The sequence below is a fragment of the Aythya marila genome (genome assembly GCF_965140915.1).
Source record: "Aythya marila genome assembly, chromosome: 14".
Classification (NCBI taxonomy): Eukaryota; Metazoa; Chordata; class Aves; order Anseriformes; family Anatidae; genus Aythya; species Aythya marila.
In genome coordinates this window covers 9,954,700-9,980,459 of record NC_139055.1, presented here as the reverse complement: position 1 = coordinate 9,980,459, position 25,760 = coordinate 9,954,700, and the positions used below count along the sequence as shown (strand labels likewise).

The following is a 25,760-nucleotide window of genomic DNA, read 5'->3' as shown; positions in this document are numbered from 1 at the left end:
CCAAACAGCCCCAGCTGGGGCTCAGCCTGCAGGAGAGGAAAGGACACGGGGTGCCCAGAGCAGCCAGGTGGGCTGCAGAGGAAGCCTCCTGCTTAGGGCAGGAATTAGGGAGCCAAAAGGAACAGCAGGGCTGGGAGGTGGAGGGCTGCTGAAGATGGGATTTAAAAAGAAAAAAAGCTGTGGTGAGAATGAGCAGTTGTGAATACGTCTTTTAGCTAATTTTCTTGGTGATTTCACCAACTATAGCTCACCACAGCAGTCCAAAAAGTACCTGCAGGGAAATCTTGAACACTCAGCTCTCACAAGGCTGAGAGCAAGTTTTACCCTAGGAAGTACTACCAGCTTTGGTCCAAGCTGGCAAATCCACTAGCATTTTCAGCTTAAAATCACTTCTAAAAATACTCAAACCTAACAGCCCCTAGAGAAATTTTCCAGACAGCCCGAGAAACGTAGAGGAAAATAAGCTTCCTAGTGTCTAAGGTGTCCCTATTTTTTCTGGATATCTTTGGATTTTCTGGATATATACACAGCTACATCCCAGTTCTCTCCCTTATAACACCGTGCTGCAAACCTCCAGCATGGTAAGAGCTAAGACCTGGCAGATGGTCCAGGCCGGCAGAGATAACAGTAAGCACACCACGTAGATAAGGCACCTGCCTGGGGGAGGATGCAGACTTACCTGCCAACATGCAGCTCACTGTTCCTTTTGTTCTCCTTCCCCACTTTTTTTTTTTTTAAACACATGTACATCATTCAATTAAGTTTTCCAGTCAATGAAAATGTTAATTGCCATGCTTTGAAACATTCTGTACCCCAGTAGAATTAAATGGCAAACCAGCCGTTCTGATGATATCGTGGTGAATGATTTATCCAATGATATCGTGCATTCCTACAGTGTGCTTAAGCAATAAGGCACACCGGGGAGAACATCTGAGTTATTACTTTGCCTCTGGTGTGAGCTACAGTCAAAGGTTAATGACCCTGAGCACCCAAGAAGTTCAATTAATGTCTTGAAATGGACTACCTAGAGGGGCAGGCTGCTATTATTAAATGGAACATTAACACAGGGAACACTATTTCATGCCTTTGCAAGGCTCTGTAAACACGGATAGCGTACTCCTCATATCCAAAGCATTCTAGCCATGTTTTTAAATTAGCAAGTGCCTGAAGAGCTATTTGTTGAGAGATGGGCCCCAACTGCATTACAAACCTCAGCTTCCACCACCACGAGTCCAGACTGTGGTGTGAGCAGGGTTTGAGTCTAGCCCCTGTGCTTTCACTACTCTTTCAGAAAAAAAATCTGAGACCTCAAAGCTCATAAATTGTGGTTTCCGATACTACCAGGATCAGGCAGCATGAAGTTTTATACTGCTTCTCCCATTTCTTCAGCCTCCATCCCCACCAGTGTTCAAAAGCCTGAAATAATATTAGCTGATGATACCAAGTCACTGCCTCTGACCCCTCAGAGCAGGGGAGCAGCCAGCTTGCCCAAGAGTCAGCAGGAGCCCATTTAAATGGTGGCACTAAGAAGAGGATGAGGAGCTCTGAAGAAACATCCAAGGACCATAGCTTGCACAGGAATTGTTTGCTCCCTCAGTACCACTGAGGATGTACATGTGCTGCTCTGCCTCGAGTTGCCTGGCCCTCACTTCTTCCTCCACTGAAGACCAACATAACATCCTTTCTCCACAGGCTTTCCATACATTTTTAGATCATTTAAAGACCTTAACCCACAAAGGTTAACCTTCCTGGCTAGGACCAAGCCAGTGATGACAAGGCAGGAGCGTGCTGCAGTGCAGCCAGCCCAGGTTTGCTCTTCAGAGGCTCTGGGGCTGCCCCAGCCCGGCTGTAAAACTCCCTGCAAAAAAACAAATTGGATTAAGCTCAAGTGAGATTGTGTGAGATCTGGGCTGCAGGGACTTCTCACTCTAACCTTTCCTCAGTAAGAACCCCACAGGCTCAGCATGACAATAGGACAAGAGAAAAAGGAGGGAGACTGAAGCCATGAAGAGAACTGGACTCCTGAGGAGAGGAGAACAAAAAGATAAAGTGCAAGGTAAATAAAAAGGGGTGAGGGCTTAGCTGTGACTTCAGAGAGAGAAAGGGAAGGGGGAAGGGTCAGATTTTACACTAATTAAGCTTGCCTCAAACCCCAGATGTCTGCAACAGCCCCAGGTGATTGCAGCAGGGGCAAAGCTGCAAGTGACAGGCAGGTCTGACCCATCTCCATCCTTTAAAGGATGAAGAAAGCAACAGAAGAGCAACAGTTCCACCTCCAAATCCCAGGCAGAGTTTGCTATGCTATAGGTCTAGCCTGAAAACCAAGTTTGATCTGGAATCTCTCCACAGCACTGCTTTAATTTTTGTAAGAAAGCGCGCTGAAAACGTGCACCTGCTCCCTGACACAAAGCACAGATGCACAAGCTAGCCTTGAAACACAGGAGCTCCTGTTAATCCAGCATGACTACTCACAGCCTGAAATTAAGCATTTATTTAAATACTAACCTTGATCAGAGCACATCATGAGTATTCTCTAGCTGCACAACTAGCTGCAGCAGCACCCAGTTCTGGAAAGGGCAATGAAATAATACTGACAAAGGCAGAAGTCGTGCAGCAAGTCACAGATGTAGGAACTCTGAGGACTCATACACAAAACTGGATCTCCATGTCTCTGGACTACAGTGTACGGGAAGAGATACTGTATAGGTGTCTGTCCTGACTGGTTGATATAAAAATAGCAAGCCTCGTTTGGGTGTTCTGGCAAGTGGAAACACAGGGCGACCGTCATTTAATGCATATACTTGTTGGCTTGGACAGAATTCAAGTTCTTGGTGTACTAACATCGAAAAAGCATCGCAGGAGAAGGTGCTTTCCTCAAACACAGAACAACCACCTTTATTCTGATGAAGAAAACCATCTCCACAGCACAAGCCTGTCTTTCCTCATTGTACTCCTCCTGAGCAGGGGATCCCCAGATACACTGGAGCCCCACAGAGCCTTTGCATACAGAGGGATTTCTCATTGTTTGTGTAGAGCTATTACAAGTATACGTACACCTAGAATTACTGCGTCACAGGTTAACTTTGACATACATTTAACTTTGGCATACATTTCCCAGCATGATCTGCTGCCACTGAGCTGTACCAACAGGTCTTTGGGAACCCTGCTTTTTCAAGCTTCTGTCCAGAGCTTTTACACCCCCCTTTTTTCCCTGCTACAGAATTTAAATAAGAATTTTGCAGGACTTGGGAAAGGCAAGGTCAGCTCTGCCAGCACCTAGCACATTACAGTCTAATTAACAGTCACAGCAGAAGAAAGAACAAAGCTGCGTTCCTGCTCTTTCACTATGAGAAATCAGCAATTGAGAATTCCTGCCTCCTGAAAGGGCTTTTGCTTCCCAGTCCAGTCTGAATTAGTTTAAGCCTGAGGCAGGCAAGCACGACGAGCCCCCAGGAATCCATAACCACCCTGATGCTTCTGGGTTGCAAAGCATCTCCACCACCATCTGTTTTCAGTCACTCCAAAATGAGTTCTGAAGAGTCAATTGTTTTCTTCTAGGAAAAATAAACATGCAAGCTGCTATTCTCCTGATTTCCAGCAATTTTCTGCTGTGGGTAAGTGTAGCTTCGGATTTTAGAACATAAGTCTCATTCTCATCCAAAGAATTTTGCAATATAATTACCTCATTTTTACTGACTTGGATAACTGCTGCCCTTAAGAAAAAAAAGTGTGTGAAGTCTGCAAGACTAATCCCTCCTCCTGCCCCCTTTGTTATAAAATCTTGGAACAACTGATAGTGATTAATCTCACTCGATATTTCTTTGGTTCTCTATTTGTTGACTTAGGCATTTGTTTTATGACTGATTGTTTTCAGTTGCTTGGACAGCTGTCAGATCTGTCCTGTGGTTTGATTTGGCTTTCAGGGAGCAAGATTATTATTTCGTATTTTACAGCAATACCACATCGTGGCTGACAGAGGTGGCCCTTCGAAAACCATACATGTGAAACCAAAGCCACCTCCAGACTGGGAGAGGACTTGCCTGAGATTCTGCAGGCAGATTCTACATGCATGCAGGAGGCAATAACAGTAATTTTTACTACTCCAAACTTACACAGTGAATGCACATACTCTTAAGTACATGCCCAAAATATCCATCCCCAGGTATAACAAATATTTGCACCCTCCTTGTACCTTTATCTCACAGCTGTATCCTCTGGCTCCACTTGTCCTCATCCTTACTCTCCTACCTCTTCTCTTTCCTCATGGACCATCCACAGACACCTGTATGACCTCCCTGGCTCACCCTCGTGTCCTTCTGATTCCAGAAACCTCACCAGCCACTGCCTCAAAATCTGAATGGAGAAAGACCTGTTACCTCTCAAAGTCCCTCCCCTAAAAAATGCAAAATAGAGTTCCTCTAAAGCAGAATTTTTTCTTATTAGACAGTGCTTTCATTGCTTTCACATACAATGCTCACAAGTTTTGCTGGCTTTCAGAAAATACACAAATAAATCAGAATTTATTCTGGAACTTCAGCGTTCTCCATTACCACGCTTGATTTTTCTATGACTGCTGTGCTCATTTATACACAATTCCCATGCTAACAACTTAATTTAAAGCAGAGCTTACACACGAGTTTAAGCATATTGCAAGAGCAATGACTATTGACTACGGCTTGCTAGAATTTAAGCACTTTTGCGTAAGAGAACACCCTTGGCATCTTACGGGACACATTATTTGATCTCCTTAACTTATCTTCATATTCGTCCCTGTCCAGTCACAGCCTCCTGCTCCGGTTTAAGCCAGCACTGGATGGCGGTGGTTTAGCAACACAGCAACAGCTCAGAGGCCACACGTACTCCCTCTTTTTCTTTTTTTGTAACGTTACTTCCACGGCCCAAAGTTAACTGCATATGAGAACAGAACAAGTGCTCTGAAAGGTCATGAAACGAGGTCTAGGCATCGGTGTTTCAGCGTGCCTCCACCTCCTACAAAGGAAGATGCCTCCAGTTCTCCCCACCAGCCTGAGACACCCTCTCCTTCCTGCCCACATTAATCTCAGTCTGGCTACCGCTGCCCTTCCTAGTAGGCTGTGTTACTGTCAGCTCTTTAAAATTAATCTTTTCCCACTTGCCAGATCATTATTTACCCTTTCAGGCCAGCTGAACCATCTTAAATTATTTAGACAAGATGCCTCTCTGGTTCTCTTCAAGACTACAGCCCTGCTACTGTTTTCAAGCCCCACGCTCATTTCTCTTGGGTTTTTACTTCTCTTCCTCCAGCCCCCTCTTCCACAACACACTGCAAGCAGTGGAAGTGAGCCCCATATTATGTATGCCCTAAGAGACTTCTTAAAACAATAGACTTGAGCTTGGTTTTTTACCAAAAAATCACTCACACTGACATCTTCACTTCTTAGCTTTCTGAACCATGGCCATAAGTTGCTGGGAAACAGCACAGCAGTTGTATCTTCATCTCTACGCCCTCATCACCTTCTCTAATATATTGCTAGGGTGGCCCATTAAATCCACCAGCCAAGTCCAGCCATGCACGTTGCACAGATCTAGCACTGCAGGCTGCAGTCAGGCTTCCCCCAGCTCTGCTCCTATACTCATCCTTCAACCCAATCCCTTCCCAGTTCCAGGAATCCCACCACGCTCCTCTCCCCTCCATCCCTGGTCATCTTCAGGCTCCATCTTCCACAGACACGTGTAGCACAGCCGCAGCAGGACTATCTTCTCCGAAACCACTTGGATGCTGGACCCAGACTGTCCTTGAGCAAATCACCACGATATTTCCATTCTCTTCTGCTTTCCACCACTCTGGTCTCATTTCCATGATCCGATTCTTCTTAATCCACGTTGCCCCTTCTCACACCACGTGTTGAAGGTGACAATGTCAGACACTTTTAATGCCAGCTAGACCCCACTTGCAGCTTCAGCCACCAGCTTAGCTCACCGCTCTCCTTTTAAACAAACACAAACAACTACAGAAGAGCTAGCAACAACAGAAACAGGCGGCAGCAGAGCAGTACACGCTGAAACCCAGCATGGTCCCCCATTAGGGGGAAAATTTCAGGCGCTTTAATCATGACAAACAGCCTCTCGGCTGGTGCAATGCCAGCATCTTCCACAGGAGTTCATCAGGCATGAATTGGCCCCATATGTGAAAACCCACTACAATTTGTCCAGTTTCTCCCATCCCTGCGGAACAACATCTCCATATGCGAGATCCCACAGAGCTGTCAGCCAATGTCACATTTCAATAACAGCAAAAATAACTGGGGCTGCACAAACCAGCAAAGCAATCCCATTGCTCATAAACTGGCAAGTGACCTAGGTTGGCAGTGTTTTTGTTGATCACAACCCTTTCTGTGGAACAAAACATAGGAGCTATCATGCCAGAACAGACTCAGTGATCCATCTTCTCCTTGTCTTCTGTCTCCAGCAGAGGCCAACGCCGATGCTTTAATGGAAAATTAAAAATGGATACACAGAGCCTGCGAGGCACCTGGGCCAGTTGTGCAATATCCCTCCTTAACCCAGGACAGGGCTGTGCTACTCTTACCCACAACTGGGGCATGCCACGCTGTAGCACCCCAGATATATTTCTTTATGACAGCACCCAATGGTCAAGTCACAGGACCATCATTTCTTCTTCCTTATCATTTTCACATGTAACTGCAAGTCCTCTGCAAGAGGATCAAATCTTTGGCCTCTCACTGCAGTCTGCACAACTAGACTCTACAGACGAGTTCAACTTGGTGTCAAAGGGTGACATTTTTCTTAAGTATGTTAATTATTTTTCTTGTAGTAGAAGTTCCATGGCATTCTCTTGACCCTCACCCTGTTTCAGAGCTCTAAACCCTTTCTTTCCCTTACCAAATTAATGGTGGTCGATTTGCTATCTCTTTTGAGGTCCTCTAACCCCTGACTTTATGAGCTTTTATTCCACATTACTCTGAACAAGCTTTTTAAAGTTCAGCTACAGAAATACTTTGCTCTATCCTAAACCAACATTGAATTCTCAGTTCCCACTACACAAACCAACAGATTGGGGAAAAAAAGTAAAGATAGACTGAGACAATATCTTTTAGGCTGTTGTATATGAACTAGAGTTTAGGGAAGACACCATACCAATGGTGATGCACTGAAGTTCTTTCTAAACTGCAGCTATTTACTTTCTGCATGAGCTGGTTCATTTCTAGAATGGAAATTGCAATCGGGAACTCTTACTTGCATGTTTTCTATTGCAAAACAAAAAAATGTGCAAATATTAAAGGAAAAGAAAATACAGCCTGGAATATTATTTCTTACATTTTTCCTATCTCTTTGAAATAAGTGTTTTTAAATGCTGTGTCTGTGAGCCTGGCAGAATGTGTCAACATGATGGACTTCTAAAACCATAGTGGAAAAGAGCGTATAGACACTTTTGTTTTGAGCTACTGAAGATCAAAACATTTGTCTCACTCAATTATTTATATATAATTAGCACTCACAGCATCTTCTGAATTCAGAGCTTGAACTACTGAGGGAAAATGCTTGCATCCATCCCTGAGCTCAATATTTTCTGAACTGGCATCTCTGACAGCCCCACCACCCCGGTAGGTGATGAGCTGCTGCTCACGCTCCCATTGTGTGCCTTGCCAAGCAGGCAGACTTCAGGCAGCCAAAGCCTCGCTTTGTCCAAACTGCACCCACCCTCTAGTGGGATGAGGAAAAAGTGCTTCTCCAGGCTGCTCTCCTATTTATACATTGTCTCCCAACACAGCACAATTTGCTATATTACTCAAAGAGCTTGTACATAGGATAGACATGCTAAGATTTTTCTCTTTTCACCTGCCTCTACCCACCACACATCACACACAAGATATGCATTAATAAGACACGTGAGCTCTAAAACACGGTTATGGCCCTGATGAGTTTCACCAAAAAAAACTTAGAGACAAGCTCTTCCTTCTAGTTTTCCTTGCACCCTTCAGAGTTTGGCACCATTTTAACCACAATTTCATAGCTGACTAAGCACTTATTAACGCAGGGAACCAGTGACTGTAGCTACATACATTTCTTTTACTACAAAGGGAAAAAAATACACAAGAACAAAACAAGCAAACTCCCTCCAGCCCACCCCCCAAGAAAAAGCATATCCAGACCACTTTCCTTTATCTGTTAGATAGACAAACATCCTTGACTGCAGAACCAGGGATGTAGGCTATTGCTGCTAACCAACAAGCACTGCAGCTATGGTAAAAGCTGCAAAAAGGCAGCAGAGCTGCAGACAAGTCACAAACCATGACCCAGGTCAACTGCACAAAACATTACAAGGGAGCCGTGCTTGGAACAAACCAGTCTTGAAAGTATTCACAGCGACTGAAAGCCAGCTCTGGCTTCCCACAGCCCTGCCAGGCAGGAGACGCAGCAAGCTGTCCTGCAAGAGGGGGACAAATAGGACCAAGGGTGACCCCTCCACCAGCCAGGAACGCAGCCCCCAGTACCTGGGCAAACATTGAACAGGTCTGGTGGCCACAGCCAGGGTCAGCAACAGCCCAGTTTCTGAGGCAAGTCCAAATGAAGCCAGGAGCAGGAGACACAGCTCCCAGGGGGACCTCTGGGGATGAGAGACTCAGGTGAAACAGCTTAGGGCACCCATCAGAGCTCATTAGCAGCCTGGCAAACATCTTTATAAACCCAGAGTAACAAGCCCAGGGAATTCAGGTGAGTCAAATTAAGTCCAAAAGAAATAAGGACTTAATCTTGCAAAGTTAAAAACTGTTTATATATATATTTTTTTTATTATTTTTTTTTTCTTTCCACAAATACAAAGCTGGAACTTGCAAATAAATGCGGTCTTTAGCCATGAACTCTGAATAAAGCTGGAGGTAAAGAACTGAACCTACAAAGAGTGATGCCTTTTAGTGGTCTAACATGCATGGCAGCATGCACACCTGTGCATCACCAGTCACTCGCACGGCAGCAAGGTGAAGGACAGAAATAAAGCAGACGAGGCTGTTCAAAGTCAGAGAGGACCTGGAACAGCTGAGCAGGAGTGAGCAGAGCCCAATCCTTGCCCTGAAATGATGCAACCAGCAGTCTTCAGCAGCCTGCTAGGCAGACTCAGGTCTCGAATGGAAACAGCATGAAGCAAAGAAGGGGGGTGTGAAATAAAAATAAAGCTATCTTTCACAGATCACATGGTCCCACCAGGAAACACGGAAACCTCTGACTTGTCTGGCTTTCTGTCTCTCCGTCCCTTCGGGTCTTTTGCAGAAAGCACAGCCTGTGTGCCCAGGAGGTGATGAAATCCCTAATGCTGTATGGCACATGGGGAATTTGGGGGATTGCAAAACAGGATGTTTCTTGGAGGAAATACAGTCTCAGCAAGCAAAAGGTTCAAGTACGGTACATCTCACAATGATGTAAGAGTTTGATTATGCATCTCGCTTAAAGCCCAGCTTCGGGTTTTAGTTCTAGTAGAACTAATAGGCAACACCTGCTGCGATGAAAACAATTTCCGTCCCTGAACTCTAGCAGAAGTGTTTATCTTTTGAGTTAGAAAATGTTTCTCTAATGTCTGAACAAGACTCCAGGGACAGGAACATATGCCCAGAACTGACATTTCTGTGCAACAGATAGCTTATAAAAATAAGAATTAGAAAAACCTGGTATCATCAGACGTCTCATCCAATAAAGTCATTAAATGGAAAGTACAGCAAGGTTCTCCTAGCGCTCCCTTCCCTGCCACTGTAGCCCTACTTGCTCTTTGTAGAGCAGAAACAAGAGACTACTGCAAAGCTTGCTGGGGTAAAAGCTGAGTTCAATATTCAGGGCTTACCCAGAGCTGGCCCTGGCAAAACTCTCATAGGCTTCAATGGAAACACTACCCAAAAGTGGGCCTCAGGACTTGGGCCTCTTGGTTTTAGTTACTAATTTTATTATTAAAGGTTAAACAGAGCTGTTGACAGTACAAACGATTTTCTTACGTAAGCAGTGAAAGGGAGATTGTCAGATATGCAAGATAAAACAATACTGCCAAGTCAAGGCAATATAGGTTATGGGTGAACGTCCTTTCCCAGAACATGCTGCACCAAATCCTGAGTTTGCTCTTCTTCCTCAATCAAAACTCCCATTTAAATCAACTGGAGCTCAGCAGGATCACGAGGCAGAGTCAAACCAAAGGAAGGACCTCAGGGTTTGGCCATGGCCACTACAAGGAGTTTGAGAGACTGCAACCGTTGAATATGAAGAGCTCTCACTTTACAGCACAAATTGTGTGAGCAGGGAAAGTTCATCACCACCAACAACAGAAAGGAAAAAAAGAAGAAAAAAAAGAAAAAAAGAAAAAAAGGAAAAAAAAGAAAAAAAGGAAAAAAAAAGAAAAAAGAAAAAAAGAAGAAAAAAAAAAAAGGAAAAAGCATGCTTTGTTTTGCACAGAGGAAAGAAAAGGCACAGGTTCCAGGCTCAATCAACAAAGCTGAGGGGTGAAGCATTGCTTCATTTTTGAATGTACAGAGACTGTTTGTCCTAATAATGTGCTGGAATGATAAGACAGACCTGACCGAGGGTACTCTCTTGCCGGGATACCAAGAACAGATGCAAATGCTGAACAAATTCATTATTTAGTGCCAATTAAATACTACAGCTACAAAATAGGTGCTTCAGCCATTCAGTTACACACACACAACCCTTAACAGGAATATCAGGGAGGGCGTACAGGGCTTTTCTCCCATACTTTCTGCTGTGATATTATTTATCTATTGCTTGGACACAAAGCAGAGCCTTGTTTTTCGTTCTTAACCAAAAATAATAACACCGAACGATGCGATGGTTAAAACTAATAATCATCCAGTCAAACGCAAACTGTTCTCAGTTCAGTCTAACAGCTGCTTGTTGGTTTGGTGATTAGGTGGCAACCCATAAGTTAACTTCCTGGAAAATCGACTGGTTTTATAATGAAATTGCACTGTCAGAACCATACGATTGTTCTGCCTTCAATAACAATGCAACAGACGCTGCGGGAAATTCCTGTGGTCGTCTGTCCTCTTCAGATACAGCTATCATCCCATAGATCATCAGCTGCACAATAGTCAATGGTGTCGCAAAGTTTTTTGACACAGTTAACACATTAACACATTACACAAATGTAGGATTTGAGCCAATTCTCACCAAAGCCAATGGAAAAACTCCAACTGAGATGCGCTGGGCACTGGGATTCGGTCACACGTATTGTCATTCACACAGCAAACAAGACAATTGCAGCGGCCCCCTTCTGACATCAGCGTCTGCGTCTACTTGGGGCTTTGGCAGAACCTCATGAAAGGCTGAGTCTCAGTTCCTTTTAAACACCCTGAAAATCACTTGGGTTTGTTTGTTTGGCACAGAGCACTCAAGAGGATGTTGTCACAATTCGCAGAACTGGAATCAAAATTTTTGTCTTTTCTTCTTAAATTTCGGATGCTTTTAGAGAAGATTTGGTTTTTACCCTTATGCTATACCCAATACGTTTTAAAATAAAGAAGCAACAAACCGTTGTTTTGCAATCAACCCCACGATCATAAATCACAGGCCAGCTCCAATCGTGTACTGTTGATGCATGGCCGTATCAGCAAACATGCCAGTATACCTAACCACAGAATGTATTTTCTGAGCAAATGTTTGGTAAGGCTCACATCATTTGCTGAGTAAGAGTTCATTGGGATTGATCTGCTTAGGAAAGGAACACCATGGATGAAAACGTACTGTGCCTTTACAGTCACAATACTAACACGGCAATAAACCCTATCGCAACTGAAAAATCAAGCTGACAACAACAAAATCCTTCAGCAAACGATGGACTGAGATACCCAAACTTCCAATTTAAAATAAAAAGGTAAACAATAATGAAAGAGAAAGACTGGGTATTAATCATTATGGCAGTGATCCGTGCTGGGCTGAGGATCCAAATGAATGAGTGGGCAAGAGAACCTGATCTTGGGAATATGCTCACAGAGACACCAGCAGGGGCCTAAATCCAAGAGCATTTTCCCTTTTTGTGAAATCAGGGCTTCAACAGCAGAGGGAAAAAAAATGAACATTTTCCTATTAATATGGAAAAAGTACTAGCCCTGAAGAGGCAGAGACAGAACAGACAGTTTGTAGGTGTCAGCGAGATCCGAAAGACCCCTGGGGACTGTCCCAGGAGTGGGTGCGGTGAGCAGGAACATGCTTACTCTCTCCAAGACACTTCCCTCAACAGATGCTTGCTGTGTTGCATCTGTTTCTGACAGAGATCTTAGCTTCTCACCCAATGCAGTACTTCAGCAGCACTTGACATTGTGCTGAGAATACAGCCCATGCGAGCAGTAACTCAGGTTTGCCTAATGGAGGTTTCCAATCTCCTGTTCCAGACAGAGCCTTCAAAGGAAAATGGTTGGAAAAGACATTAAGGAAGTGACAGCCACTTCGTTGGTGAGGATCTGTCAGGGTCACCCATATAACATCTGCACCCATTATCAAACTTTGCCCAACATCATAGCCTTAACCCTAAAATTTAAATTAGTGCAAAAATAAGATCTTTCAATAAGGTGGAAATATGTTGTGAAGGACTTTTTTCTTTTTAATTTCCCTGCAAAGAACACTATGAATCTTTTAGCTGAAAGTCATAGAAGACTGCCTGGTTTACTTGGGGAAACGGAGAATGCACAGTCACTGTGGTGCGCCTGTAGAGGGAAAGAAATTACTTCTCCAAAAGGGTCAAGCTCAGGATTTCAGCCTGCACTTGAAGCAGGGGCTAAGATTAAAGTCCTGCCTGCTGGGATTGTGAAATCTCTGTAAGCAAGTTCACAAGTGAGAACTAGCACAGCCGGCAAGGTCTTCCAGCTGGGAAGGAGTGACTTGATGGCTGAAGAGATGCAGAAGGGTGCAGATGGACTGGAGAGTGCAAGAGCACATCAGGCTGCTCCTCTGTGCAGGCTGGAGGGCTGCTGAGAAGCCACTGCAGTATTTATGATGGATTTTAGTCCTTAAGCCTGTACCAATAGCTGTTATATTTTTTTTATTATTGTTCCCTGCTCCAGTTTTGCAGATAGCTTATGACAAGAACCTTTTGAAATACCAGACGGAGGCAGGAGCTGAACCTGGGACATCATGGGCAACGAGGAGACTGCTGTGGTAGGGCCTGATGGAGCACTTCAGCCAGGAGAAGGATTTGCAAGGCAGCTTGTACTGAGCTGAATGCAGAACTCGTGATGTGAAAAGATGCTTGTTCTCACAAGGGCTCCATAAAATAGCTCTAGTGAAAAGTCAGGTCATAAACAACCGAATGAAGGAACTTCCAAATCTGCACTGATGAAGAAAAAGAAGGTACTGAATGAGCCTAAATTAGACAGACTCCCCCAGGGAAGCAGAAATAGGGATCTTGTTAAGGCACCAGCTGTTAATTCCCATCTGTAAGTAATTTCCAGTCCTATCATCTGTACAGAATGAAGCCCTTCAGAAAAGGATCGTTAGTGAACTGGCTAAAAACTGGAGGTGGCCCAAGTGCGAGCTTGTGGTAGGTGTCCCACGGCTCGGAGGAGACCGTCTGTTTCCCACGTGGGTTTGAGGCTAGATGAATTTTTAGGCAGAATAGAGGCAAAGGTCGCCAGTGACAGGATTGCCCAAGTGTAGGGAAACCACATCAGGGAAAAAAAGAAGTTGCTGAAGCAGCAGAGTCACCATCAGCCTCCCTTCCCAAGGCCCATGTAAAACACTGGCCACACAGCTGCCGGTGAAGGTATGACGCTGACAGCCTGAAAGCCAGAAACATTTCTGAGCCATGGAAAACGGGCGCTGCTGAAGCCCATGGAAACTGCAAAAATTAAATAAGCTGTAATTATCAGCTCCATCAGACTACACGAGAAACCCAGCTCTTAGAGAAGTTCACATTTATAACTTGAGTGGATTTCTGATGAAATGATCGCTATCTCTGGTGCTGCTGGGCTTTGAGGGACCTCCGCTTCAGCTACGTGTTGTGCTACCTGTGAAATGTAGCCGAATTAACTCCATAAGGTGCTGTTTTGGAGTGAGTTCATCCATCTGTTAACTGTGCTAATATATTTTCTCCTGGACATTTTTCAGACACATCCAGTGGATGGGAGTAGAAGAAGTGCTGCCTCGGGGGGCAAATCACACTTCCCCAGCCATTCCTCCAGGGTGACAGAGATGAAGTGCTCCCCGTGCAGCCTCTGAGAAAAACTGTGGTGAAATCAGCTTGTGATGCGGTGACGTCCCAAAGGATTCCCCATTTCTACGAGCTGGTGGGAAGCAGCTGTCCCGAGCTGGACCAGTCTGCACTGAGCAAAGCCCAAATTCTGCAGAATGACACGAGTGAGCAGCAGGTGTGCCTGGTGGAAAATCACATCGCCGGGACAGAGGTCATTGTACCTGGTGTCACAAGAGAGGAGGTTGGCTCCGAAACAGCTCGGTGAATTAAAGGCTGGCAGACGTGACAGGAGGAAAGAATGTGATAAGAAGAAACACGAGCCTGCTCTCCAGGGAGGAAGAAGAGAGGACCCTTGCCCTTCAGCCGGCACTTTTAAACCAGAGGGAGCTCTCCAAGAGCTCCATCATTACAGCGCTGATCAGATGGCAATGAGAGAGAGACAAAGTCACATCCTGGAGCACAGCCAGGGGCATCTGCCTAAATTGCCCTCAGCAGACTCAACAGCAGCAGTAAGAAATGCCAAAAGAGACTTGGTCAATGCATTGGCTATTGAAGCTTTCATTTGCAGACAAATCTACCATTATCCCCATATAGCAGACAACCAGAAAGGAATTCCAACCAAGAGAGCAATACATTCATAGTTTAGATATGGTGCCTCCAACACCATCAGCAGTGCCCAGGTACCCCAGCCTGCTGAATGTCATTAAAACCCATAAATGTTCAAGATAGATGGCAGGGAATGATACACGACCTAACCCAAGATGTGAGAAATGAAAATATCTTCACTTAGATTATGTCATTTGGATCCCTAAAACACGGAGGGAATATTTGGTAGGAGAGTAAGGAACTCCTAATCATTTTAATGGGATAAAGTTTAAATTTGCAGGGAGCAGACATCAATTCGAGAGAAATCATATCCTCCTGGTGGGACATTTAATCATCTGATTATTTTAGGAGACGCTTTGGCACACTAAAGTGATGCAGCTGTTAGTAGGCTTCAGGAAATCATACAGATTTGCTCAAAACTTCACAAAATAGGCACAGAACTATTATGTCAGCTAATTAATTGAGATTTTGACTGGAAAAAGGGGAATACTCAATGCATTTTAGACAAAATTACCAAAAAAAAATCCCAAACCAAGCTGATGTCCAATCATTAATCCATCTCATCTCCCCTAAAACACCTTGAAGATGATGTTGATCTACATTTGAACCAGTTGAGGTACTTGGTAGGCAGTGATTGTACCACTTGAGGAATTTATACAGTTTTTGAGAGCAAAATCAGTATTTCACTGCTAACCAGGAGCCCGTGGTTACTGGTGAGTCCCTGAAGCTCTAATCAGCAAGCAGCATATCTGTATACATATTTATTTTTTTTTTTCCTTTCTGTGCTGCTATTCCCTGTGTCACTGCAGCATTTCCCCCCTTCACAGCATCCATCTTCTTCACTTGCTTGCTGCTGGGTCCATGCAGATGCAGGATCCCGCGCAGATACAGGAGCCCTGCTAGTTTTCAGCAGCCACACACCACCTCATAAACACGTCCCACACGAAATACCTAGCAGGGGCAATGAGCGAGGGACATTATAATGCCAAGATGCTCTATGTCAAGACCAGGAGTAAGTCTGGAGTTCCCTGGGATGGGATACATTTCCTCTTTTCCCCTCATTTCTTGCAGGGTGGCTAATACGCACGAGCTCAGCTGCGTTGAGCCTCCGGAGTTGCTTTTGTTCGGGCCGTAGATGCACAAAATACACGTCAGGCTCCCGCACTCGATCTTGCATAACACTGTCACAAGGCCAGTGTGAGTCTGTTCTCACTGTTCCGTAGCCAGCTGAGGACATCTGTACTGAATGTTGCTTTCCAGGCACACGGTGAGGAATGTATACACACACAGTATATATAGCCATGTTTCCCCCTGCATCTCCAAGGCTGCCCTGGATTGCACTGTGCAAGGAGCGCTCTGCTGTGGGTACACTGTGGCTTCTGTACCTAACGAATCTTACCCAGCAATGAAGGAGCTGAACAGCATTTTTTTATTTTTTTTTTCAAGCGCAAAACCCAAGATTTTGGCCTGTTCGGTACATCAAGACTGCCACACACGTTCATTGAAAGAAAGGCAAATGCTGAGGGAACTCCGTAACCCTCCCAGACAGATGCAGAAAAGAATTTGGAAATACCCCAGTGTGTTCCAACAGCCTATAATGGGAGACTGGCTGTGGAGGAAGAATTGCTGGTATGATCTCAGGACTCAACCCACTGCAGTCAGACAGTCTGCCCACAATGAGGGGCCCAGCCAAGACAATACGAGCTCTATGCTCACTGATAATCGAGACCCAAATACAAACAACATCCCTGTGCCTGATGTGCTACACATGGAAACATAAAGCAGATAGGAGGCTACCCGGTCTCCTGGTTTCAAGACCGGTGAAATTTCCTTACTGTTTTCGAAAGCTCCTAATGGGGCCAGTAGAAATGATGGATGTAAACAGCTCCTCCAGCCACAGGCAGTGCTGGATATTCCTACGAGCACTAAGCTCCTGTGTGCATTACACGGCTGCCTCTATTCAGGAGGCTAAAAAGAAGTTCAGTCCTGCTTGTATATGCTGGAATCATTACGTACAGTGTTCCCATAAATCATATAAATGAGTATTACTGTGTCACTAGTTAGGATGGTTGCTGTTATTATTGAAAAACCTTCTGGCAATCTAATCCTAGTGCCATCCAAGCCGAGGCTGACCTCAGCGCAATTTATACCAGTCTCGAGTCTGTTCTAAACTGTGCCCAGCAAACAGTTTCCCAAAAAGACTCTGGCAGCTAGAGGCACTCAGCGTTAACGCTGCTGTGCCCGTTCTCCATCGTATTCCTCAGCCCGAGGGTGAGACAGGTTGACAAAGAGCTGTGCCACCAGCACATGGCACTGGGAGCTGTGCCCTCCTCCAGGCTGCTAGTGCTCTGCTCCCCAGGAGCGGGGGCTGCTCCACGGCCACCCCGTGTTCCAGCCAGAGGCAGCCTGTGTCCTTCCCACCGGGGACAAAACACCCCGTGTGTCACAGGGGCTGGGGAGGACCAGCCCCCACCTGCCAGCTGGGGACGTTAAATGCACCGAGGAGCCCCAGCAGATGCTCTCAGGGAGCCCTGCAAAGCCGCTGGTGGAGGAAGACACAAAGGAGCAGACAGCGTTTACCTCCTCCCGCGTGCATAAATTATCCGAACACAAACTTGACTGAACACAGGGATTTGAAAAGGCAGAGAAAAGAGGAGTCCTGGGAGACAGCAGAAGACCATGGACATGCTGTTTGTGGTCTCATTCTGCACATTCCAGCCTCCAGTCAGCTCTGGCTGAGCCATTTACCCAGAGTCCAATTTATTTCCTGTGGATTTTCAAGAAATATGAATCCTAAAACAAGATGTACTGAAAGCTTAGTACATGGTATTAAAGCTAGTATCCATCATGTCAGTTCTGTCTCTCCAATTTATTCATTCTGCTTGTTATTATCATCTGACTATAATCTGCTCATAAACAATACCCTTATGATTTTTTCCATGCCTATTTATTTCCTCAGTCATTGAGTTGGTTTCCTGAGGCGATCAAAAAAAATATATAAATATTTATATAAACACATCTCTATTTTGACATGGTCTCTAACTACTTACAAATGCAATATGACATCAACCTAAAGTCAAAGCATATTTGGCACATGGGACCCTCTACTGGCTATGAAAACGGGTGTAGCTCAAACAGCCACAGAAAAGGACCCGCCCAGTATATGTACAGAATGCATTTAAATAATGATAGGTTCCAGACTTCATCCGTAGAGCAGCAAAACTGCTAAGCAGGTGGGAGAAGAGCCACCTGAAGGGCAGCGCTGAGGGGCATCCATGCACCAGCCGGACCTGCAGCTGCTGTTGTTCTGCGGCACCATGGCTTATTTGGGGTTGGATGGGCGAAAGGACTGAATCCCATTCACGGACACGTGTCCAGAATAAAATCTGATTACACTAAAGTAGAGAAGAAAGCAAATATTATCTCTCAGGGTTTTCTTACGGAAAACAACATCCAGCAGTTCCTCTATTTTGGCGTATAGATTTAAAGTAATTTCAAATACGAATTAAAAACCTTCTGAAATAATTCCTCTGCAGACACGAGAAACCGCCGCGTAGGGTACCACGCCGATGAGCCCAGCTATAATCCAGTCTTTGCTTTCTGCTGACTAGCTGAGCTCTCGTGGTTGATTATGTCAGTGGAACCCCTCAAAAGAATTATAGCCTTTTATTCAGCTCCGAACCATGTATTATTATGAATACTAAACCGGTTCAAAGAGTCTATTGGTCCTGTTATAACTTTAGACAAAGTCTTCAGTAATTAGCTATCTCTTTGAAGAACGTGTTTCCGCTGGTGTGGGATCCCACTGGAAGCAGGCGTGCGTGCTTGTGGATACACGGGGCACGATGTACCCGGAGCGAGCACACGGTGATGGATAAACAACAGCACAGAGCTCCTGCCACCACAGCCCAGCAAAGTAAAAGGTATCCAGAGAAAGCAGAATCTAACCCTAATTAATCACAATAAAAACTCATTTAACGATGCTCAGAATAAACACAGATACGGAAGATGCAGGCAACATGCGTGTCGTGGTAGCAAACTGCAAGTTATTTGTGGGAAGTAATAATTTAAGATGCTTCAAAGATCAATGCTAGCATCAGCCCTGCGAAAGGCTGGCCTCAGACAGGTTCCCTGCATCTCAGTGGTCCCAGTGGAAGCAGCAGACCCCATGGCACAGCAGGGCTTTCCCTTGTGCTTTGAAAGTCGCCCGCTCCCATTTCGGTAGCTGCTCTTCTGAGAGCCACCAGCACCGTGACTGCCCGCTGCAGGGAGCCCTGGCTTTACTGGGGGCTGTCAGCAAGTCCTGCACAGAACTGATAACATTTGGGGAGTGGTTTTAGACATGGCTGCCCACATTTGACAAATAATTATTCACTGAACCGTATGTAATTACTTATTGTAATGTGAATTTCAATCCAACGTAGTTATTAGTTTTTATTTGACGGGAAGAAAACGTGTTGGGTAGTCCCAAATGGACCATCACACTCAACACCGACTGGGTTTACAGTCTGTGTGCTGTGTGTCAGATCCCTTAAGAATGAAATGAGAGGTTGTTGGGCCACAGGAATGGCTAACAAGATACGGTTTAGTTCTTCTCTGAACTGTGCTAGGAAGTCCCCAGGCTGGGGGAAGACCCCCTACATGTACAAGGAGAAATGGGGTTATGCAAAGCCATTGGGAGCCCAAGGTAGGACTGAGGACATGCGTTTTTGCCCCGTGTATGCTCACTCGCTCTGCAGAATTGAATTCAATTTGTCAGGTCCAGCACAAAAACAAAAACCGGCCCTTAGCTTCAGCATCAGCTGCTGGCTGAAGGGAATCAGCGGAGAAAAAGCTGAGGGGAGGCAGGCGAAGCCTCCATTCAGCTTGTGTTTGCTGGCAGCCGCACGGCCATTCACGGCAGAGGCGGATTCGCTTTCAATCTGAGGTCAATCAGAGCGAGAGCCAGGATTGGCGGGTCGGGAAATTCACGAGCATTATATTGTTTGGACTCTGATTCTGGAATCATTGTGCTCTGCAGAGAGTCGTACTTTGTGGGCGGTGACTACGGTGCTATAATTACCACTATAATTACACTGGCATGTTTCCTTCTTGGCGAGCCCCATGGAATTATAGTCCCGTTACCTGACCTGAGTTTCTGATAGTCCTAACACGATGGACAGCAGCATTTTACTTTATTTTTTTTGGCCTGGCTGCGAGTTGGTAGGGGTAGGATGAGTTGGAAGGACAGGAGTGCCAAGACAGTTTTTTTTTTCCAGAGGAAAAAAAAATGTGGTCAATGTCCACTTCGATTGCAACTACGCGGTGCTGTTCGAATGTTTCCCAGCACTCTCACTTGTGGCTCCTTCAGGATGTAAGGTGTTAGCAGGGTCAGGAAGGTGAATGGAAGAAAAGGGGCAAGAAAAACTGTATCAGGACACTCAATCCAGTGAAAAATGTGGAAACGCCACTGATGAAGCTGGGTCTTTGTTGTGTGGAAAAAGCCCAAGGAACCAAAAAATAGGAAGAATCTGGCACTGCCAAGGAGAAGGACACCCTGGGATGAGCAAATCTCCCTCACCTTTAACTTCTGCCTCATATAACTGCATCATAAGCACACATAATTTGGGTGTGTCTGGTAGATACATCAGCCGTGACACTTCAGTAAGTCTTTGCGCTAGGCTTTGGCATTAATATTGCAGTGCTAATTCTTCTCTCCTATAGCTATTGCTTCAGGGCTTGGTGGGGTCAAAGCTGCAAAATCTTGTACTGCAGGTGGAGGTTCAGCTCTAGGTTTTGATCCTGCCCACAGTGAAGCACGTTAACCTTAACGGATGTAAAACCAAGATGCTCTTCATATAACGGGTGGTCTTTTGATGGGGACCCAGAGAACTCTTCTTGTTTTATTTAAGTAAAAAAAAAGAAGTTGTTTTCCTCAAACTTAAACATGATTTCTGCAGAAAAGACGTGATGAGTTTCCATGCTTTTCTGAGCAGGATCTGACACTGCAGCACTCTGTAAGGAGACAGCTCGCTGTGTCCCAGCAGCCCGTTGTGTGGATGAGACCGAGGACTCCGTGACAAATCTTTTGCAGACTCTTCTTTTCTTTGTAACACACAGGGGAATTCGGTTTTGGTGACTTCACCAAGCAATTCTCTGAATCCAAGCTTCTTCTCGAAACTGTTTTCTCTAGTTTCTGGTGTATTTTCCTCCCAGCCGACTTGGAGTCCGACCTGAGAAGATGGGTGTTACAGGATGTTCAGCACTTCTTTGCGTCAAGCCACAGATGACTGAGGTAGCCACTTCACTGGAGGAAATTATTTGAGGTTTTCTGAGAGCCTCTTGACAGTAGGTAAAGACTGTTTCAGCTTGTGGGAGTGCCAGCTAGAACCCTTTATAACCTGAATGACATGTAATGGCATAAAAACTCTTCCTAGAACTCACTCTGTCCTTTCAAGATGGCAGTCCTGACGTCAATGTCTGTCTCTTTAACCATCACAAAGCAGCTCAGCTGGGTAAGAACTGGCAAGTCCGAGATTGCCTACAAGAATCACATAACAAGAATCCCTTCCCTGTATTATATTACTTAAGAACATAAGTAACTCAGCATGCCTTACAGATCTCTTCCCCATTCTCTTAAGAAAGAAAAAAAAAAAAAAAAAAAAAAAGGAAAGGAAAGGAAAAAAAAAAAAGTGCTACTGTGAGAAAAGGGGAGAAATAGATGCTTTTGGCCAATGCTCTTTATCTGGTGACTAAGCAGCCTGCAGCCTGATACGCGTCAGTCTGAGCAGCCACATTTTGATGACCCTTTCGCACATAATTACCAACAGAGCTCCCATTTTTCTTGAGCTAGTGCAGTAGTCACAGAAATCACGACTGTTTGGCATTATCTGCCTCATATTAGCTGTAATCACATCACATTTTTGTTTATATCCACAAGTAATAAAAAACATGCATATCTTTAGTTTGACTTGAAGAATAAAGTAAATACATAATTCTGGCAAATTGTTTGGAATTATAGTTTAACAGCATCTGGTTCGTATATTCTGTAGTAAATTGTTGGCACCAACATTGCCACTTTTTTTTTATTATTATTATTTGAATCAAAATGTTCTCAGAAACGTGTTTTTCGTCCAGCTTCCATGTAATCCATGTTATGAAGGCCACAAAGCTTGCAAAGGTTGAAACTTAAACTACCTGGGCAGAAGGGATTGTTTCTGGACACCTATTACACAGCTGATTAACTAAGGAATAAACAATCCTGGCATGCAACCTAGCTTGTCTGTTGTTTTGGCTTTTTGTCTCAAGGAGTTGTCTTTCTCGAAATACCTCCCCAGGTACAATGTGTACATTCCACCCTGTTTTGCTCACAAATTACATACCTCTCTTTTATGTCAAGTCCAATATAGCTACACCAGGTTTTCTTATTCCACATAAAAAGTAACCAATTACTTGAGTAAATACCTGTTTTAAAAATATCGCAGAGTGGTTTCCTGCTGCTCTAAATACTAAAACGTTCGGCAGGATTTCTGACCCTTATAAATCTTTCAAATAGTTCATATTTTATCAAAGAAGCCAGACCATCTTCAAACCTGCTGCGTAACTCACTGAGACCATTTCTCAAATACTCGATTTTTACACAAACAAACGGGAAAACAAGTCTGTATACTTTTTAATATGCTTAGCTCTCGATTTTTCTTGCATTTCATTTTCTGTGGCTTTATTGTCAACTTCTGCTCATTCATCATAAAAACTCCAGTTGCCAGAGATTCAAAAATACTAAATCAGTGATAGATGGAGGGAAAGTGGCTTAAAATACAACCCTTTGAAGCTTCCCAACAGGCCTACGTTTACTGAGCCTAACAGGTTCTCCAGTGTCAAATCCCGTTTCAGTCACTGTCAGCAGCTTTATTCGCACCATCCGAGAACCAGCTTGTGGGAATTAAATCAACACATTCCCAGAGCAGGTCCCGCACCAGGATGAACGAGGTCCAAAAGGCAGCTTCCTCCGCTTTCCCGACCACTTTCCCAGCGATGCTTTGCAGCTCTGGGCTGGCTTCGTAATGATGTGTCATTTGCAAGTCAGCACCTTGCGCTAAGCCCCGAGGTGGGGAAATTACCCAGGAGAAGAGGCAACAATAAATTTCCCTGTCTTGCTTATTTTCTCAAGTCTGATGAAATCACGCTGCGCTGCTTGGGCTGCACAGCACAGCTTACTCTAACTCTACTGTGAAATGCTTTTAGTCACAGATAAAATCCCAGAATCCAGACCTCGGCACACCTTCCCCACAGCATCCTCTTCCCTTTTTAAGTCATCGGCCTCTCCGTCCTTCGTAACAGGGTGTGCTCACTCTCTCCCCGTGTGCCAGGGCCTCTCACACAGCATTTCTCAACCTTCACCGGTCTGAGAAGGCCTTGCAGGGACACAGCCCTGATAATAATCATGAAAGCACCTCTTCTCCCTAAAAACCCCAAACAATTAAATGCTTCCCATTTAAAGGTAGTTGCAAAATGCTTGTGCTCGGTCACATCATGTTTCGATCAAAGCATGAAATGCTGTTATAAAGCAATGCCCACATGCGTTAGTCAAAGGGAACTCAAAAGTGTATTTCCAAAAGCGAACGGGCGTTCAAAACTGCTGGAATGCCTGGCCATCCTCTCTGAAGTGTCACTCCTCAAACGTCATCGAACGCCTCGCAACCGGACACCGCTCCGCAGTCAGATGCCTGCATCCACACAAGCTTCCTGCTGCTGGTGCAAATCTGCAGGCTCGGTGCCTTGGTGCCTCAGGATCTGGGCATCCCAAGCGTCCTGGAAACCAGCCCTGACGTCGCTGGGATTGATAACTATCCTATAAAATTATCTGGCACTCCTACTGGCAGTCGATCGTGCTGCCAGAGAGCGAGTCGCACTGCTCTCCAGAAGATGACAAAATTGCTGGAGCATGAATTGTGTCGCACGCGCAAATTTTCTGACAGCTCTCGCTTTTAAAATGCACTCACAGCACCTCGCCTTGCTAAGGAAGGGCCGGCTGGGAACAGATCCTCTAACCTCAGGAGCACCCCAAGGGGTGACCTCGGGAGAGAAAGGCAGGGAGAAATCGCACAGCTCCCAGTGCCACCCGCCGAGCAGCAACGTCTGCTGAGCAGAAAGAGATGGGAAACGCTCAACTTGCTGACAGCCGGCAGATTTCTGCACCAAATAGTGACACGAGGGGGTGCTATTTTAGGCACGGTTTTGGTAAGGAGGAGAGATGTGAAAATAACCTTGGATGGAGCAATTAATACAACGTGGGCTGAAGGGGAGGACAAGACGCGCTACAGGCAGCGGGGCTGCTTGGTTCAAAGGACACGCTTTGAGAAATGACGAGCCCTGACTAGAGAAGGCAACCAGAGGGAGGAACTCAGGGTCTGGTGGATGGAGGATGTGTGGAATTCCTTCAAGTCAAAAGGGCAAAGCCCATCCAAAACTGTATCTTTAAAAAGGGGAGAAAGGATTTGCGGGGGATGGCTGCAAGAGGGCATCAGACCTAACACATCAGTGAGAAGACAGAAGAGAGCACAATTTGTGAGGCATGAGGAAAAAAAGTAAAAATATGTGGTATCTTATATAATACAAACTTTCCGGGTAGGAACAGTGACATTGGCTGTTACCTCCCCTGGCAGAGAGAAGCTGCTGTCCCTCGAATCCTCCTGCCTGTACTCCATCTGTGCTGCTCCTGAGTTCATTCAGCCCCTGGTCTTCGAAAGCTGGAGATGAGAATTGTTAAAGCCCAGTTAGTTGGACCTAGCAAAGGCAATTAAGGAGCAAAATTCTTCAGCAGTACAAACAGCAAGAGAGCAAGGACAAAAGAAGGGCCAAGAGGCACTCGGGCGAGGTAGAAATGAAAACAAACAAACAAACAAGCAAACAAAACCCCTCTCTATTCCATTAACAGCCCTGACAAAAAGGGCAGAGCCTGTCCCAGGGGCATGGGCACAGCCAGCTCCCCGGAGAGCTGCGCGTCGCGTATTGATAACAGGGAATTTCCACGCGCGCTTGGCACGCCTCTTCGTCATTTCAGCCTCAAAAAGATGTTTAGAAGCCAGACCCTAAAGAGGGGTAAACAAACTCCGTGCAGCTCAGACCCAGCTAAAAAACCTCCCAGCCACAACCAGCCAAGGCCCGGGCTGGTGGTGCTGGCGGAGGGCGGGGGGGGGGATGCTTTGGGGGCTGCCAGGAGGAGGCTGGGGGGGGTCGAAACGTGCCTGCTGGTGCTCAGCCATGGTCCTGCGGCGCGGTGTCACGTCCCGCCAAGGAGACCCTTGCTCGGGGAGGTGTGAGTGGATTTCCTCAAGTGCATTTTGACAGCTGTGAGGAAGCGGCGGCAGCGGCAGCGGCAGCTGGAGACATTCCTGGCTGCGACCCCCCCCCTTCGGCAGGACCCCCGGCCCTTCGCGCCCTGACAGCACCGAGGGGCTGGGGGGGGGGCTGCTGGGGGAAGTGGGAGCCGCTTGGGGCCTGCGGGGTCTGATGAAACATCTGATGAGCCTTACAGTGGGGCGAGGGGAGGCCTGCACGCCGCCGTCCCGAAAGCGGGACGCTTCCCATCACCTGCTCCATATTTCCCTGCTCCCCCAGCCCCGGCTCCCAAGGCAGCAGCTCAGGGAGGCCGAGGGGATGCAGCAGGGGGAGGCTGCAGGGGAGATGTGTCATCCCCCCTCGTGTGTAGGGTGTCGGGGACATGGGGTGCCAGGGACATGGGGTGTCGGGGACATGGGGTGCCGGGACAGGCGGCACCCCATAGGTGTGCCCCAGCGGCCTCCCCCCAGGTGCCGGATTTATCCCAGTTCCCCGCAGAGCTCGCAGGGTACAAAAATCCCAGGAAAAAAGGGAGGAGAGGATTTCCAAGAAACTCCGTGCAACAGCCGCTTTGGAGAGGGACTTCATTTATTATTTTTTTTTCCTTTTTTTTTTTTTTTTTTTTAAAAAAAACTCTTACAACTGAGGCCTCAAG

At 45.8% G+C, this 25,760-nt stretch overlaps 1 long non-coding RNA gene across 1 annotated transcript in view; it reads right to left on the bottom strand.

The window, feature by feature from the left end:
• The window catches only part of LOC309883595, a 213,054-nt gene that overhangs the window by 149,109 nt on the left and 38,185 nt on the right, over positions 1–25,760 (bottom strand). Inside the window, exon 2 of the long non-coding RNA XR_014318484.1 lies at positions 24,418–24,513. This is a non-coding gene — a long non-coding RNA (uncharacterized lncRNA). The remainder of the gene's footprint in view (positions 1–24,417; positions 24,514–25,760) is intronic.